At 53.8% G+C, this 17,271-nt stretch overlaps 1 protein-coding gene and 1 long non-coding RNA gene across 3 annotated transcripts in view; both read right to left on the bottom strand.

Annotated features, from left to right (window-relative positions):
- Positions 1 to 17,271, bottom strand: part of ABCG1 (ATP binding cassette subfamily G member 1) — a 66,728-nt gene that overhangs the window by 36,942 nt on the left and 12,515 nt on the right. The window lies entirely within an intron of this gene.
- On the bottom strand, positions 7,834 to 10,363 carry LOC146397913 (uncharacterized). The gene is made up of 2 exons (XR_014825221.1): positions 10,034 to 10,363; positions 7,834 to 8,607 (listed from the first exon to the last, which is right to left on the bottom strand). It is a non-coding gene; the product is annotated as an uncharacterized LOC146397913 (long non-coding RNA).

The following is a 17,271-nucleotide window of genomic DNA, read 5'->3' as shown; positions in this document are numbered from 1 at the left end:
TGACGTGGCAAAGCTCAAGACCCAAAGAAAGGCCCACGAAGACGCAGCAGTTGCCAGGGAGGCAGAGGGTGGGCCCCCCCCGCCCCAAGCCAGGAAACTGCTCGAGGCCCCAAGGAGACTTCTGTGCATAGAGCTTTCTCTTGGGACACTTTTCAAAGCTGAATGACATTGGGGCCACCTTCTATTACAGAAAGATCACAGTACGGACCCAACCAGAAGCCGCAGATGCTCAAAAAGGCGGTGGTGAGACACAAACAGGACAGAAGCTTAGCTAAACTTCCCCACCAGCCAGGCTAGGGCAGCACTGCCCATGGAACGCCCCCCAGCCCTTTGCCTCTGCCCTCAGCCCCAATGGCCGTCTCACTGGGAGGGCACCAATGAGATACACAGAATGACTGTGTTCCCCGCCCCAAATTCATACTATGAAAGAGGAGGGAAAACAAACATCAGCGGGTGCAGAGAGCGTTGGGGGCAGGGCTCAGCTGACGACCCCCAAGCTTTGGCGCTCATGTCAGCTGGAGCCTGGCCCCTGCTATCCCCAGGGACACAGCCCCAGGCAGCCGAGTGGTGGGGTTGCCCCAAGGGAACCCCAAGGAGCCCACATAGCACCATCAGTTCCTGCCAAGTCTCACCCTTGTCTTCTCTCTTTCTCCCACCCCCTGTGGTCCTCAGTCCCTCAGGCTGACAGTCTGGGTCCCTCGGCCCTCCCGTGGGGCTCACCCAGGGCCCCCCCGCACACATGCACATACCCGCGGGTCCTCGCCTGCAGAGAGCCTGCATTCTGCCTCTCAATTCTGCACGGTCCCCTCCCTTGTTTTTCAAATTTCGAACTGTTTTCCAAGATGATGCTACTGCTGTGATGACAACTACAGTAGCAGATGCTTACATGGACATTCTACATCTGCGCGTTCTACACTTTCGCGTGTATTCACCTTTTTAATTCTCACCAAAGCCCCACGTGGTACACACATCAATACCCCCGTCTTATAGATGAGAAGATCAGAGAGCTGAGATACTGTTCCCAAGGTACCGCGACGGAGAGGTGGGAGGCAGGACTGAAACGAGGCCAACGGGCTCTCAGTCTGTGCTAATTCTCTCACACAGACAGTACGTCCGAGAGGCCGAAGGAAGACAAATGAACACACACTCTGTGCCTCCCGACACAGTCCCCAAGGTCACCACCCTCTTAAAGCTTATTATTCCCTTATTTTCGTCTCTATGGTATCACACATCGATGCATTCTGCAACAATTTGGGTAAGGTTTGCATGTTTTTGAAATGTATCCAGATGGTGTCGTATGTATCCTAAGAATTGCTCTTCTTTGGTCCACGGTATTTTGTCTGTGAGATTCGTTCTTGTGGATGCTATGATGGCGCTCATGTACTTCTGCTCTTCTAGAATATTCTATCGGGGAGCTAACCACTGTCTGTTACCCGTTCTCCTTTCAACGAGCATTTGGCTTGTCTTGTCTCCAGTCCTTCTGCGATTATGAAAACACAGGAGAGTTGAGAGCGTTGCCCACACCTAAGAGGGAAACTTTCTATGTCTTTGACTCGGCATAATAAAGCCAATTACGGTTTTGGGGGCTGCACCCCTTCACGATCCCCTCGGGGGACTGGAGAGCTTCCTCCCCCTCCCCCGGCGTCCTCACCAACACTCCGCAGGTAAGGTTCTTGGTCAAAATGCTAATACTTTCTTTTCATTGGTACTAGTTTTCCGGGGCTGCCCCAATAAATTACCACAGTGTTTGCTGCTTAAAACAGCAGAAATGTGTCCTCTCACAGTCCCCGGGGCAGAAGTCAAGGTGTGGGCAGGGCCCGCTCCCTCTGAAGCTCGAGGGGGTCCCTCCTGCTTCTTCCAGCCTCCAGCGGCTCCGGGTCTCCTTGGGCTGGTGGCCGCACCTCCAATTCCTGCCTCTGTGTGTACTCGCCTTCACCTTCTCGCCTGCGTCCATGTCTTCAGCTCAGGGTGTCCCCTTCTCTCCTAAGAACTTGCCCTTGGACTTCAAGTCCACTTTCATCCAGGATGATCTCCCCTCCAGCTCCTTGATAACATCCGCAAAGCCCTGTATTCCCAGGAAGGCTTACAGGGTGCAGGGTGGGAGCACGGACCCATCGTGTTGCAGGGTCACCATTCAATCACTACCCCATTGTCACTGTGGATGAAGAATGCCACCTGCCACACCAGCAAACAGAGGGTGCTGCAGCCATCAAGCCAGCAGCCACTGCAGCCGCCCCCGATGGTGCCCCCAAGGGGACTCGGGACGGGAAAGCAGAGGCTACTGGCCCTAGACGGCTAAGGTGTGTGTTAAAAGATAATTTCAATGAGCCCAGACTCTTGCATCTTCCCAGACACAGAAAAGCACGAAATGCATTCACTTTTCGATGTCTGGCTTTCTTTAATTAACAGCAATCTTCTGATGTTCCGACTACCTGGTTTTTGTGGCAAAAACTCCTGGCTCCTCCCTGATCTCTTGGAGCCCCTCAGAGCCACCTGAGAGGCTGTCTTCCAGGCTTGAGTCCTCAGAAAGTCCGGCAAATAAAACACTCCTCAGCCTTTACGCTGTGCGTGTGTTTTTCTCAGTCGACATCACACTCAAGTCCAAGATCATCACCTGAATTGTGGTGACACACCCTCTGTGGGCCGCCAGCCTCCAGAAAGCCCATCTCCATCACTGGGTACCACCGACCTCTCCCAGCATCACTTCTCAGATCCAGAGCCAGGCCCTCTGCAGGGTCTCCCCCAGCTGCTCCCATCCGCCTCCTGTGGTGAAGAGCCTGCCTGCAGCCAGCCAGGCTGGGCTGCCTCCACTCCTACTTAGCTCCAAGACTTAGTGAAAACACGTTGCTTATAACAGATAATTTAAAACGTGTTGAATGACAAACAGATGCTTAATTCCCCCAGAATAAAAACGGAAAAAAAATTCAGGGAGTTCCCCCTCTGGCACAGTGGGTTAAGGATCTGGCATTGCTGCAGCTGTGCTGTAGGTCACAGATGTGGCTTGGATTCAGTCCCTGGCCCAGCAACTTCCATATGCTTCAGGTGCAGCCAAAAAAAAGGAAAAGAAAAAAATTCAAATATTTTCTACACAGAGAATTACTCAGATTTACAAAGAGGCCAACTCAACAAAAAGTAGAAAAAGACTTCGCTAGACATGGCTTCTTTAAAGTTTACAATCCCAGAGTTCCCATTGTGGCTCAGCGTTTAATGAACCCGGCTAGTAACCATGAGGACACGGGTTTGATCCCTGGCCCCGCTCTGTGGGCGCCAGCGTTGCCAAGAGCTGCGGTGTAGGTTGCAGACTCGGATCAGATCTGCGTAGCTGTGGCTGTGGTGTAGGCTGACAGCTACAGCTCTGATTTGACCTCTAGCCTGGGAAACTCCATATGCCGCAGGTGCGGCCCTAAAAAGCAAAATAAATAAAAAATACAAAAATAAAGTTTACAATTCCTCACACGTTTACCTTAGAGCTTCACATCTAATTAAAAGTTGCAAGGTTTCCCCAATGTAATTGTAAAATCAGGGTCAAGGTTATATTTTTGTGGCACTGTTATAATTACATGTGTTGAATTTTTTTTTTAATTTATCCTAATCTGGTTACATGCAGCTTTAGTATTGACAGTAGAGTCATCAATACCTCACCTTCTCACTTGGAACGAAATAAATACATGCACATTAGATACAAGCTTAGATGGGGCAGTAATAGAATTTAATCTGAAAAGCTGATTTACCTTAAACCAAAAATCTCTCAACCTGGGATTTGGTTTTCTAATCTGTAAAATGAGAGGATTGGCCTCTAGGAATCACTAACAGCTTTTCCTAACTTAAAAAAAAAATTACCCATATATAAATATAATCTAATGACACATGGATGTGTTTATAAATACATGTACAAATACATGCACATGCTATTATATCTTGAAATTGCATTTCTTCCTCTCTGCAAGGCAAATTTATGAAAAAGAGAAGAGCAAAGCAACCCTCGTGGAACTGGATGTTACGCCCCTATGTCAGTGAGGAAAACTGGCTAACGACTCCTCTCTTAGCCAAGCAGCTGTTTATTCTTCTTGTGCCGGAGCTTCATTTTTGAAAATATTCATTCACAGGTAAATTCTTAGAAGAGCTTTATTGCTTTGCCAATATCTTAGGTAAAAAAAAAAAGTCTCAGTGGCAATAATTCCTTTTAATAACTATTTAATATCTTGATGACTATGTCTCCCCTCGAGAAACAGCCTTTGTAAAACTCCCATCTATTCAGAAGCGCCTGGATGACAAAGTCCTTTACTGCACAAGTCTGCAGGCTGACATGGGAGCCAGGGAGCCGCTCAGAGGTGGGGGCTACTTGGTGGGCAGCCACCTCTCGTCCCCTGGCCATCAGCTCCTGTCCCCACCACCCAGAGCTGCTGCCTGCTGCCTCCTCCAGGATGGAGAGTCCCCATTGCCCTAGACTTTTTTTTTTTTTTTTTTTTTTTTTTTTTTTTTGCTTTTTAGGGCCACTCCTGTGGCATATGGAGGTTTCCAGGCTAGGGGTTGAATCGGAGCTGTAGCTGCCGGTCTACACCACAGCCACAGCCACACCAGATCCGAGCTGCATCTGTGATCTACATCACCGCTTGCAGCAACACCGGATCGCGTTAACCCACTGAGCGAGGCCCGGGATTAAACCTGTGTTCTCATGGATGCGAATCAGATTCATAGCCCACTGAGCCACAACAGGAATTCCTGCCCCAGACGCTGAGATGCTCCTGCCTGGGGCCACTGTCCCTGATCTTACTCGGGGACATTCCCTGGAGGTTGTGACGCAGGCAAGGTGCCTTGTGCTGCCTCCCCAGCACTCTCCCGTCTTGAGCCCCGTCTGCTGGCCTCAGTGCTCCACCACGACACTCAGGCGTGGACGCGCGTTCCAGAAAGGGTGAAGCTCAGGCTCAGGCGGGAAATGCCCAACCACCTGGCCTCCCCCGAGAGGTGGGCCAGTGACCTTAGTACCCACCCAACCAGCCTCATCCCCTCTGAGCTGTTCTCGTCCCAGCCCTGACAGGACCCCTGCCTGCGCGTCCAGCCCCCAGCCTCTCCATGCCTCCCTCACCTGGGACTCGGCTGGCCTTTGCTTCTGCTGGGCATCTGTTCCGCCCCACCCTCTCCTGTCCCCTGGCTGGCATGTCATCTTTGCAGAATGTGGGGCGCGGCTTACAGACAAGAGGACCCCAGTGTCCGTGAGAGCACTTGGTCCAGGCACTGTCACTATCGTGAAGCAAAGTGGGGTAAGACGCCCTGTTTCCCCACTGGGGAATCCCTCTATCTGGCTGAATGCCTAAAGGTCAACTGGAGAAGAATGCAATTTCTGGTTCTTTGACAATTTTCATGACTACGAAACCCCAAACCAACATCCTCCTTAGGAATCAGGCTTCTGCACGAGCCAGCGGAAAGGCTCGAGCTTCTACGTAATTCCCTTTTCTTGGGTTCTCCCATCTATGGACTTTCAAAAGTGCTCTGAACCTGAAGTCGGCTTCATCCTACACCCTGTGGCACAAAGCCTGGGGCATCCAGAATTCACCAGAGGAGCCCCAGGGGCAGCACGGGGGACACACTACAGAGGCCTGAACCATGGGAGGCGTCTGGGGGGCAGAGCTGGGCTGTGGCCCGGGGACCGGGAGCTGCCAGGCAGGGGCATCCCACTCGCAGGTCACCCTCAGCGAGCTGGTGGAAGAGGACAGAGCCCATGCTTCCACTTTGTCCTCCCCTGCCGGGCAGGGCTCTCACCAGCCACAGCCGCCCCCAGCCTCAGGTCCTCCCGGAAGTGTGGGGGCTTCTTCCTTCTCTTCAAGGGGTCACCTCCACCCTTCACATGAAAATGCTTCCCCAGGGGGGAAGGTCACTGGCAGCTCTCAGCAGGTGTTTTCCAAGCTTTTTGCAGAGTCAGGCATTTGGCATCGGGGGAGCAGCCTTCCTGTCCACAGGCCCCCCTTCAGCGGAGCAAAAAGCCTTCAACCACTAGCTCCTACTCCAACCACTGAGACGCCTCCAAACTCCAAGGGTCATTTTTAAAATTCATGAAATTATGATCTCTGCGATTCAGAGCCTGCAGTCTGGGAGGCAAGGAAGAGGCTCCAGTTCTTTGCCCAAAAGAGAGCGGGGATGGCCGCGGAAGGGGACAGTGGAGGAAAGAGACAGCGGAGGAAAGGGACCGCCACGTAAGGGGATGCCCGCGCAAGACAGGAGCGATGGCTGTGGGAACACGGGGCGAGAAAGGACAGACTCGTGAGGCCCCTTGGACGCGCTGGCTGGTGGGCAACGCAGGGACTGGTCCTCTCTGCCTGTGTCCTATCTGGTCCCTGGAGCCGGTGAGGGGACAGCGGACCTGCCCCCCTTCTTCTGCGGTGACCAGTATCACTAGATAGAAAACACCGATGGAAGGGCTCAGGCGGGCAGGTGTCGAAACCGCGCATCAGGAGGAGGCTCGGACCCAACGCGCCATCATCGTCCTAAAGGCCCGCCAGCCCTCGGTCTTCCCAGCAGCGCCACGGAGCCCCTCACCCTGGCCCCCTTCCCCGGAATTCGCAGAGGAACTGGCTGGGGGAGGGGTCGGCTGGTGACGGACACCAAAACGGCTCTGCCTGGGGGCTTGACCAGGTGTGACAAAGAAGCGGAAGGAAACCTTATCTTCTTTATCCCGCGCAGGTGCTATTGCGCACGCGCACACGGAGGGTTGCCTAGACCGAGGCCTCCGGATCAGAGGAAGGTAAAAATACAACTTGTGTTCTCTTCGATAATAATACCAGTGGCTGAATCCAGGCCTTCCCGCCCTGTTATGCAGCATCTCAAACCTGTTGTGCCACGGAGACGCCCCAGGGGACAGCGAACAGCTCCAGGTCACTGGGGAGGGGCGGGGCCCGCAGGCTCCCCACGTCTACGGAGCAGGGGGCTCGGGAGACTATACCAGCCCTGCATCCCTCACAGAGTCATGTCTGCATCCTTGTTCCACCATCCTTGTCCCCAGGGAAGCTGACTATGCGGGCGAGGCCATTTCCCGCTCCAGCTTTTACAAGGTCAAGTGTGGCTCTCAAGTGGCGGAGGCTCCTCTCTGCCCTACCCCAGCGGCTCTCAGAGTGGGTTCCCCAGGCCAGCATCAGTGTCACCGGGCACCTACTGGACATGCCTAGGCTTGCCTGTCCTGGACCTGCTGACGCAGAGCCTCCGGCAGGGCGCTGGTCACCCTTAGGGCCACTCAGATGCTCACTCAGTTTGGGACCACGGCTCACTGCCACTTCAGCTTCTGGGCTGCTGCAGCCTCAGGGGCTCTGAGAGCAGCCGTGGACGTGGAGGGGTCAAACAGCCCCCCAAGAGGTCAGCCTCCTTCCAGGGCGAGCTTGCCCTTACCTCTCAGTGCGTCTCCCTGACAGGTTCACCTCTGCTCTGGGTACCGGGCACCCATGCCCTTCATTGCTCCAGCATCTTCCGCCCTCTCACAGCACAGGTCTTAAAAAGCCCATATTCCCCAACAGAAATGCAGAAAGTCAAAATTCAGTAGTAAGAACGGCCCAGGCTTTGATAATTTTGCTTAAAATAAAATAAAACCGCACTGGCTTCACTTTTCTTAGAAACATGTCTCACTCTTCCTCCTCTTCGCAGCAGGTACATTTGTAAAACAAGGGACCAAAGAACCAAGGGGTGGTCTCCATACGACGGAACCATGGAATCATTTAGAAAGCAGAACAAAATGACCAAAGCCCGTGGACTCCCCAAGTCCCCCCCAGAAACACACAGCTCTGAGTTGTTACTGAAGGTGGGGTCTGGCTGCTCTCTGCTCCAAAGCCAGGAAAGAGGCAAGGTCGGTGGGAAGGAAAGTTTGCTTTATTTCAGAGGCTGGCAGCTGGCGGGAGTTGGGGGGGATGGAGGTGGGTGCAGATGTGTGTCTGTCCAAGGGCTGACGCCCCCCCACCCCCCACTGACAACCAGGGGCAGAGGCTTTTATAGGTGGGGGGAGGGAGCTCTACAGAGGCAGCACCGTCAGCTCTGACGTCATCTTGCAGTTGGTCCCGGTGGGCTGAGCAGCAGCAGCCTGACTTTGTTAAGCACAGTTTGTCTTCAGTTCCAGGGTCAGTCTGTTCCCATGTCTTTGAGACCAGTTCTTGGAATGGTGGCAGTGAGGTCAGGGCATGATAGTCTGGTCATCACGCCGTTAACGTCTTCCACCTGGTGGGGTTTCAGGGCTGACAAGACAGCCCACAGGACACGGCTGGGATCTGACTGACAGCCCTGGAGGAGGAACTAAAGGTCCTTGACTTGACTTGATGACTAAACTGTTATTATTTGGTTTTGTTTGTTCCCCTTGGGTCTGCATTTCCTCACTTCCCTGATTAAACTTATTCTTTGACTGAACTTTTTTTACAGACAAAAGGCAAGCAGAGGAGTTCCCACTGAGGCTCAGTGAGTTACGAACCCAACATAGTGTCCCAGAGGATAAGGGTTCGATTCCTGGCCTTTCTCAGTGGGTTAAGGATCCGGTGTTGCTGTGAACTGTGGTATAGATCACAGATGCAGCTCGGATCTGGTGTTACTGTGGCCGTGGTGTAGGCCGGCAGCTGCAGTTCTGCTTCGACCCCTAGCCTGGGAACCTCCATATGCTGTGGGTGCGTCCATAAAAAAAAAAAAGGCACGCAGAGGACATGGAGGGGAAGGACCATAGGTCCTGCAGTCCTGCTCCATTTCCACGTGTCCCTCCTGCAGTTGATGGTGAGCTCACTGATGCCATGTAAAGGCCATAGCCCCCGTGGGCAAGTTTTCATGAAGCTGGTGGCCCAGCCCAGCTGTCCAGCTCAGCACCCTGAGAGGCGGTTACTTCCGAATGTGGGCAGTGCTCTCAGACCAAGAGTCACAAACTCCTGGAGATCCAGGTGCCCCTTCCTGGACGTTCCAGACCCTTGGGCCCCCTTTCCCTCTGGAGAGTCTGTCCACATGCCCCCACCCTGAGCTGACAAAATCACGGAGCAGCGGATTCACCCACACTGCCTGCTCCCACGTGAGCGAGGGTGGCGTGCACGTGGCACGGCCGCCTGCTGTCCCCGAAGACACACAGTGGGTTTCAGCTGGGCCAGGCCTGAGCCCTGGCTGCAGGCTCCCCTCCCCACAGCCTCCAAACTCCTCAGATTTCCCTCCCAGGACACTGCGTCGTTCTCGATGAAAACAACACTCCAAGGTAGGAGTGTGAGAGAAGGAAGCATTGTAACAGCTCGAGTTCCTTACAAAGGCCCACGGACCCAGGACGTCGGGGCATCTTTGGACAGGACCCAGGACAAGAAAGAGCTGCGGTCAGGCATTCAGATTCTGGGGTCCGAATGGCCCCCGCAGGAACCCTGAACTTGTTGGAAATCTCCAGCCAGGATTTCTTCCTTGATGACGTGGAGACCACGACGGACAAGGTGGCGGGGACACGGCCAGGCAGGTGACACCTCCTGGCCACTAGGGGGCCTCGCAGCCCAAGACGGGCACACAGGGCTGGACCCTCCCTCTAACCCAAGACTTAGAGATGCTTGACCTTGGGAAGGTCCCAAAGCCTCCCTGCTTCTCCCGCTAGCCCAGTAAACACTGAGCTAAGTCAGCACTCCCCAAAACCCTACAGCAGCCTCACTCCTTTTATTTCTAAAGTCTCAGATTTTACCCCCGACTTACATTTTGAATGATAGCCAAAGGCTTTGATCCATCCTATTGAGTCTAGGCTATTATTAGCCTATTAGATCCCAAATGGTACCATTCACAAGGAACCAGCTACTGTTTCTTAAATACTGCATGGCAGGCACGGGGCTTCACCTGCATAAGGTGATCTGTCCAAGATGGACAGATTATTATTATTATTATTAATAACCCTTTTCTACAAGGAGGCAAAGTAGCTTACCGCCCAGCTACTAAGTGGTAGAGCCGGGATATATATATATATTTTTTATCCCTTTCCTCTTATGGCTGCACCTGCAGCATATGGAGGTTCCCAGGCTAGAGGTCAAATCGGAGCTGCAGCTGCTGGCCACAGCCACGCCACGTGGGATCCGAGTTATATCTGTGACCTACACCACAGCTCACAGCAATGCTGGATCCTTAATCCACTGAGCGAGGCCAGGGACTCAATCCGCATCCTCATGGACACTATGTCAGGTCCTTAACCCACTGAGCCACAGCGGGAACTCTCTAGAGCCGGGTTTTGAACCCATACTTTTACTCTGGAGGCTGCATTCTCACCACCCCCCTCCACTGACAGCATGTTAATACAAGGCACTACACCAGCAATCACTTATTAAAATAAATGGAAAGAGGAGGAACATTTTAACCAAGCCCCACATATAATTTGATTTATCTTCACCTCCTTTTTGTTACACATTAACTCGGAATTCCCTGAAGGGAGGAAATGCATGTTCTATACAATTTCACATTAATTTCTGCAAATCTAAGACCAGCATTCACACGCTGGCCACGCTGCCGCCACATGGAGACCACGGCTCGCCACGGACACCTCCACGGCGGCCAGGTGGAGCAGTGGACATAAAATCCTTCATCTTCGGTTGTGAAAATCTAGCCACCGGACTCAGCTGCACAGCACCTGATAAAATCTCCCATGCTCCTAAGGTAACCTACACAAACCTCACTCCTGAGTGAAGTTCTAACGTGGAAGGTTGCTGGGAGCTTGGTTCCAGTGGTGGAAACTTCCATCCAGTAACTACAAGTATAGATGCTTCCATGCAAACATCTCAAGGAGTCTACATCCCACAGACTGCAACCTCAAGTTCTTGGAAGGCCTCCTGGGGAAAGCAACCTTCGGGTCCCCAGAAGCACACACATGTCCTACCAAGCGGCATTTGTCCCCATCTCTGAAGCACTCGGCTGATTGCATCCCAACCGCTGCCATGAGCAGGAAACCCAGGGCATCTTAAAGAAGGTATAGAAATTCTCCCAGGGAACAATTCCAGAAACTTGTCCGCTGTCTCCCTCAGGCAGAGCAGGGAGCTCCGGGCATCAGGACAAGAGATCCTGGGTTCCAAGGGAGGGATGGCACTTCCGTGCTGCCTGGCAAGTGGGCGAGGGACTTCCCTGCGCTGCGCCACGTGGGAATGGTGACAAAGCCTTCCACGGGGGTGCTGGGAGGATGGGGTAACCGACCACACAAGAGCTGTACGGTGGTGGCGGTTGTTGCTGTTAAGGACGACGAAGTTATTAGGTAAAATCCTTAATGAAGCCAAGGACCCAAAGACCAATGCTTCTGCAACCTTTGACCCCCACACTAGAAAGCACCGAGCCCCCCTGTGTGCCAGCCCCGACACAACTACGTCACGGTCACTCCCGCTCTGACCCTCTAAGGCTGGCACGCTCATCAGCCCCATTGTGCAAATGAGGAACCGAGGCCCCAAGCCACGTGGAGCCAAGATTCCAGGGCAGAGCACCTGACCCAGCATCCAGGCTCTTACCCCACCCCCACCCCCGCCGCACCCCGTCCGCCCACCCGCGATGCAGATGCAGGGGCTGAGGCCAGCCCCACGGGAGGGCCGACCCAAGGAAGCAGCACCTGAACCCACTTCCCCCAGGGTTAGTCAGAGCTGGCTCGGGGCTCGAGAGAAAGGGAGGCTCGAACCCTCTTCGGGGCTCTGGCTCCCCCCACCTCTCCTAAGGCCTCTTCTGGGGTCAAAGCACAAGCTCTTCCACTGCGAATGTGGGGCTTGTTACTCCAGTCACTGGCTTGGCAGCCATCGAGTGGGTCTCGACTCTGCATGAGGACCGAGGTGGGTGCCGGGGACGGAGGGCGACTGGCGGAGGAGGTAAAACATAAAATCGTCTGCGGAGTGCCAGGATCACAGGGCAGAGGGGTAGACAGGTGCCCAGGGAGGACCCTGGCCCCAGAGGAAAGGTGAATGAAAACAGGCTCCCCTAACCCCGAACCGGCAGAGGGCGTGGACCCCGCAGAGACACACGGACCCTTTCTCGGCAGGCGGGCCACCCAACTGGCAGATGTGCAGTGGCTGCAGGAGAGGCTGGAGACCAGCAGGAAAGAGCCCACTGAGAGACTGTTGGCCAAGCTAGGCCCTTTGAGATTCACATCACAGAGCCCCATCCAATTCTGAAACCAAGAGCCACTTCTCTCCTGGGAAGAGAGAAAGTGACAAGAGGGCAATTGTCACCCTCCCTTCTAAGCCCAACCAAAGTCAGAGAGGAAGAAACGGTGCGAGGTTTGGACCAAGGCAGACGACACACCTGTGGCAACTCAGGGGACCCCACCCGAAGCCCAGGACCAGAAGGCACCCTCTCCCACCATCGAGGACATAATAGCACTTTCTGGGCAGCCTGACACGCAGGTCTTCGGAAACAGGAAACCCACAAGCTTCCTCTGCAAGGCCTAATGGGGACTCTCATGAAATGTGAAACTAGATGTCGGGGCACCCCACGTTTCAACCCGCTTTCAGACACGGTCTGTTCCTGTGTTGGCCGTAGGCGCCGTTATTGTTTATAGCGACGGAACACCTCTGCCATGATAAATGTGCCCTTCCTCCTTTTTCCAAAGGTTTTTCACCCTCCCCGCCAGCACACCTCAAGGGAGAATTTATTGCGTAAAAGCTCGGCACCACCGTTTCTCACTCCTGTATTCCACCTTCAGGGCAGTGAGTCTCAGGGATCTGAGTCTCTAGGTAGATTTAGGAAAATGTCAACTCTACGGTCACAAAGTCAAACAAGCAACCAAGTGAAACTCAAGTCTGTGAGAACAGCCATTAGCTCCTGGTCCCCCGTGTCCGGTCAGGAAGCATCGGAAGGATGGTGCTGAATGATTCAGAACTCACCGCGATTCAGCCCACAGGCACCAGGCGGGCCGGGTGTCCGGGAAAGACCCAAGTCACCAGGGAGGCCCAAGGCATGGCACCTCTGCTGCCACCCAGGCCTTTGAGGTGCTGGAATGGAGCCCAACTGGTAGAAATCATGTTTGCTTTTCTTGTCACAAGTATGGGTGCACGCGCGCGCACACACACACGCTGTCCTGGAGGCTATGGGAAACACACCTAAAGTTCAGCTTCTGTTTCTCCGAGCCTGCCTAACACGCCCAGGATGGGAGTGAGTCAGCAGGGAGCGGGGGCGCGGCAGCCTGGCTGCGTGACACTCTGGATTCCAGCCCACTTACTGGGCCTGCCACTCAGATGCCTAAAGGGAATTCCAGGATTCCAAAAGCCACCCTGGTCATTTTTAAACGCTGACTGCTCAGTTTGCTTGGCCCAGTCCAGGAGGCCCTGCCTCTCGTTACCTCACCCACAGGGTGAACCTGAAACAAAGCAAAACAAGAACGCTTTACAAGGATTCGGGTATCCGCGGTCTCATGGGACATGTGGGCACCTGATCTAAGTCCTTGCCTTCCACTTTTTATTTTTATATTATTATTATTTTATTGCCTTTTAGGGCTGCACCTGCAACATATGCAAGTTCCTACACCACAGCCACAGCAACGCGCGATCCAAGATGTGTCTGTGACGCACACCAGACTCACCGCAATGCCGGATCCTCAACCCACTGAGCGGGGCTGGGGATCGAACCCACGTCCTCACAGATTCTAGTCGGGCTCCTTACCGATGATCCACCACGGGAACTCCCCTACATCCCACTTTAAATAGAACCTGGGAAGTTCAGGAAGCCTCCCCATTCTGACGAAAGCTACAAGGACGAGACTCCAGACAGGACGCCAGCCATTTTCCTGAGGACAGCCTTTCTAAATCTCTGTGTGCTATTTCTAGTTCAGGGACGTCTCCCAATTATGTTTAAATAGACATCAAAATAATAATCACCGTGTAAAAAATATCTCCATTCATCAGACGCATTTTAATGACGTCTCCAGAGTAAAAAACAGGCTACAGGAAAGGTTCTCCCACTTTCTGGACCCAGGTGTTGGTGGGATGGGGGGTGGAGCAGTGGGGCGTGCGTGCTGGGGGAGGCCGAGTCCCCCACCGGCCCAGAGAGGCCTCAGCATCCGGACCCAGGAGCGCAGCATCCTCTGCTTGAGCTTAGCAACAGCGCCCGGCGCGCAGCCAATCGCGCGGCGCCGCCGAGGTTACTCGCGAGCATTGACCGATAGTAACCCCGGCGCGGGAGGCAGCAGCAAAGGCGGCGGCGGCGGCAGCGGCCACTGCGCACGCGCAGCGGGGCGCACCTGCCCTGCCCGCACCTACGTGTGCGCGAGGGGCGCGGCGGGGTCCTTCTCCTCTGACCATTCAGAATTTAAGGGCTGCCGAGGAAGCTGAAAACCTCCAGGCAGCCTCCTCCGCCAGACCCTCAGCCAGATCTACATCTGAGAGCAGGTGTGTTCCGGCCACTTGGCTGGGACGGCGCAAACGTCACCCTGGGCCCCAGGCCTGCATTCAGCATCCACACCAGCCAAGAAAAGAAATGGCTTTTTACTCTGTATTTCAAGCCGGGGGAAGAGCCACCTCTCCGCTGGCCAGGGCCTCACCTTCCCTAGACTGTGCGGGCAAACACGGGCTGGAATGAATTCGCTCCTTAGAGACAAACCAGTCTCTTGGAAGGAACGCAGTGAAGGGCAAGTGGTCTGGTGACCCGGTGCTGGAGGGCGAGGGCGAGCAGAGGGGCCTCCGTGCAGCCCCCATCCGATGGACGGAGTTCTAATTCAGGATGGAGGCCAAAACTGCCCCCACAAAGGAAATCTGAGAACCTTCTGTCCTGGGAGCTCCCGAGGCTTTTTGTGGTACTTCTGTGACCAGGAGGCTCTGGGGTCGTGTTTGTCGTGGGCAAAAAAAGATGAGAAAAACAGCTCATCTTATGTGGGCTAGCAGAATGGCAGAGGGAGAAGAATTCTCCACGGAGCTCGTTGAGAGGCAGGCAGTTAAGACTCGAGGTCTAGGCCTGAACCCCAGGCCTGTCTCCCTCTAAGCCCCCTTCCTCCTGGGCACGTTGTCCAGACCGAAAAGGACTGGTGGCTTTCCTGTGAGCACTTACTTGATACCATGTGCGAAAGCCAACAGCCTTCGCTTAGTAAGCAGTTACCTTTAAGTAAAACATAAACACTTCTCCCCGGAAAGTGGGAGGGAAGAAATAACAACTGAGAAATCCCATAAAACTCCTGCTAAGGCTTCACTTTCAAGACAGGCAGTTAAGATAACAAGGCAGGGGACTCTTTTGTCTGGGCGCATCAGCTGGCCTCGTGACAGTGAAAGAAACAGAAAGAGTGACTCAGGTTCTGCTCACCCGTTGGTTTTCACCCTTATCAGTTTTTAACGGAGAGCAAGAACATTCCCCAAGGGGCGCCTGCCCGCTGCCCTGCCCCTATGGATGCCACCGAAGTGCCTACTCCTGAGGCAGGACTCCAGCCCCACTTCCTCCGAGAGCCATATGCTTCCTATCGTCTCCTTTCCAGGTAGCCCTGGATCTCGATGCACCTGGCTACTGCCTGGATGGGCATTTTTCCTTCCCGTGTCCGAGCTCCTTTCAAGACCAAGAATATCTGTATTCTGCAGAGCTCCAAAAAGCAGACCTCGGATCAGCAAATGAACATTGCTCAATTCAGATTTCAGCTCAACAGACAGAAGCCTTTTCTAAGAACCTGAGTTGTGCAAACATGGGCCCGGTCAGGCAGGGAGGTGTCGGTCCCTGGTGCTGGCAGTGCCCAGACGGAGGGTGGCCACCCTTGTCAGGTCAGGATGGGGCAAGAGGGATTGCTCCATGCGCAAGCAGTCAGACAAGGGAGCCTCCAGGCCCCTTTGCGCTCCAAGATTCCGAGTCTAAATATAGGTCTCGATGGGACATAATCAGTCTTGAAGTCACTCTGGCGTGTCTTAGTTTTGACACCAAATGCCATTGACCCCACAAGCACAAAGGCGACTAACAACAACACAGCTGACAAAGTGAGAAGTGACGCTCATGGCTACAGATGAGGCTGGATCCCTGCAGCCGCCATCCTGGACTCTGCAGACTCCTCTTGATGCCTTTTCTCAAGTTGGGCAAAACCCGACTCAGGATTGGCTGTATTTGATTTGAAGGAAAGCTCTCCTCTGGTGGCGTGGAACTCTAACAGCCTGGGTTTTACAGAGAATACACCTCCACTCTACAAAGCCTGAGTTTGTACAGTTCAGTCTGTCTAACTGTTCTTAATCTGACCCACGTGGTTACCTTTGTTCCTTAAATAAGCAGATCTGTTGACCCTAGACCTGAACTCAAAAAGAGCAGGTGTACAGTGACTAAACATTGTCTTCTGCCAATTTCTAGACAAAAGAAGTGGTTTCACGTTCAGTAGAATGTCACCTTGGCTTATGTCTTGGCCTTGGCAGATTAGGTTCTGGTTTATAACAGAGGATGTTAGTTCAAGCATGTGAAATTTTCAAGACATTTTGGAGGTATTAAAGGAAGGCAGGAAGGCACCCGCCCAGCAGGTGAAAATGAGGGTGGCAAGAATGTCCTCAAAAAGTGACACCAAGGCACCAGACCCCACTGAGCAGAGCACAGTCCTGCAAAGTAACAGTGAAGGGGCCAGGTGGCTCCAGACCAGGCACACTCTCTGGGAAAACGGCAACGTGTTAGCATGCCCGCATAAGGAGCCTGCCAGTCGGAAGGTGATGGGGGTGGCCCAACATTGAAGCGAGAAGAAGGTCTCAAAGCTGATGCTGGCAGAACCACCCGTGCCACGTCTCCTGGGGGCTGTATCTGAGAGGGCCACACTTGAATCACACAGCCCTGACCCCGGGGTCTGTGATGATGGTCTGATATCCACGCAGCGTGCCCCGGGGAGAGGAGGGGCTGGCTGGAGAAGGGGAGCCTAGAGCCCTTGGGTCTGCCAAGGGCTGCCTGTAAACTAGCAGACCCTTTTGGTTGTTTACGTGGTCACTCCTCATCCCCCGATCATGAGTCAGCCCCAGCTCAGCAGTTTTTCAAAGAGCCTACAAGGCCGAGGGTCAGAATTATTCCAGAAGAACTCCCCACCAAAGGTGCCTGAGAACCTGAGAACTGGCCGCAGAGGGGACAGGAGCCCTCCAGCCACCTCCACCTGGGATCACCAAGGCAGCCTGGGGTCATTGGGCTCCGTCTGTAAATACGATATAGCCTCAAGCAGGTAGCCCTTGCAAGGTTTAGGTTTGCCACATGGCACTGAAAGACCAGCTGTGGCCTCAAATAAAGAAAAAAGCAGAGCATTAAAAGCCATTTCCTGAAGTTCCCGTTGTGGCTCAGCAGAAAGGAATCGACCCCTAGCCTGGGAACTTTCATGTGCTGCAGGTGCAGCCCTAAAAAGCAAAAAAGCCATTTCCTTTA

Source organism: Sus scrofa, chromosome 13 (assembly GCF_054392235.1).
Source record: "Sus scrofa isolate SSC_HxYL_T2T_F1_AM1 chromosome 13, Sscrofa_HxYL_maternal_Yorkshire_Landrace_v2.0, whole genome shotgun sequence".
Taxonomy (NCBI): domain Eukaryota; kingdom Metazoa; phylum Chordata; class Mammalia; order Artiodactyla; family Suidae; genus Sus; species Sus scrofa.
The sequence above is the reverse complement of the archived record's forward strand: the minus strand, read 5'-3'. Positions and strand labels throughout refer to the sequence as shown.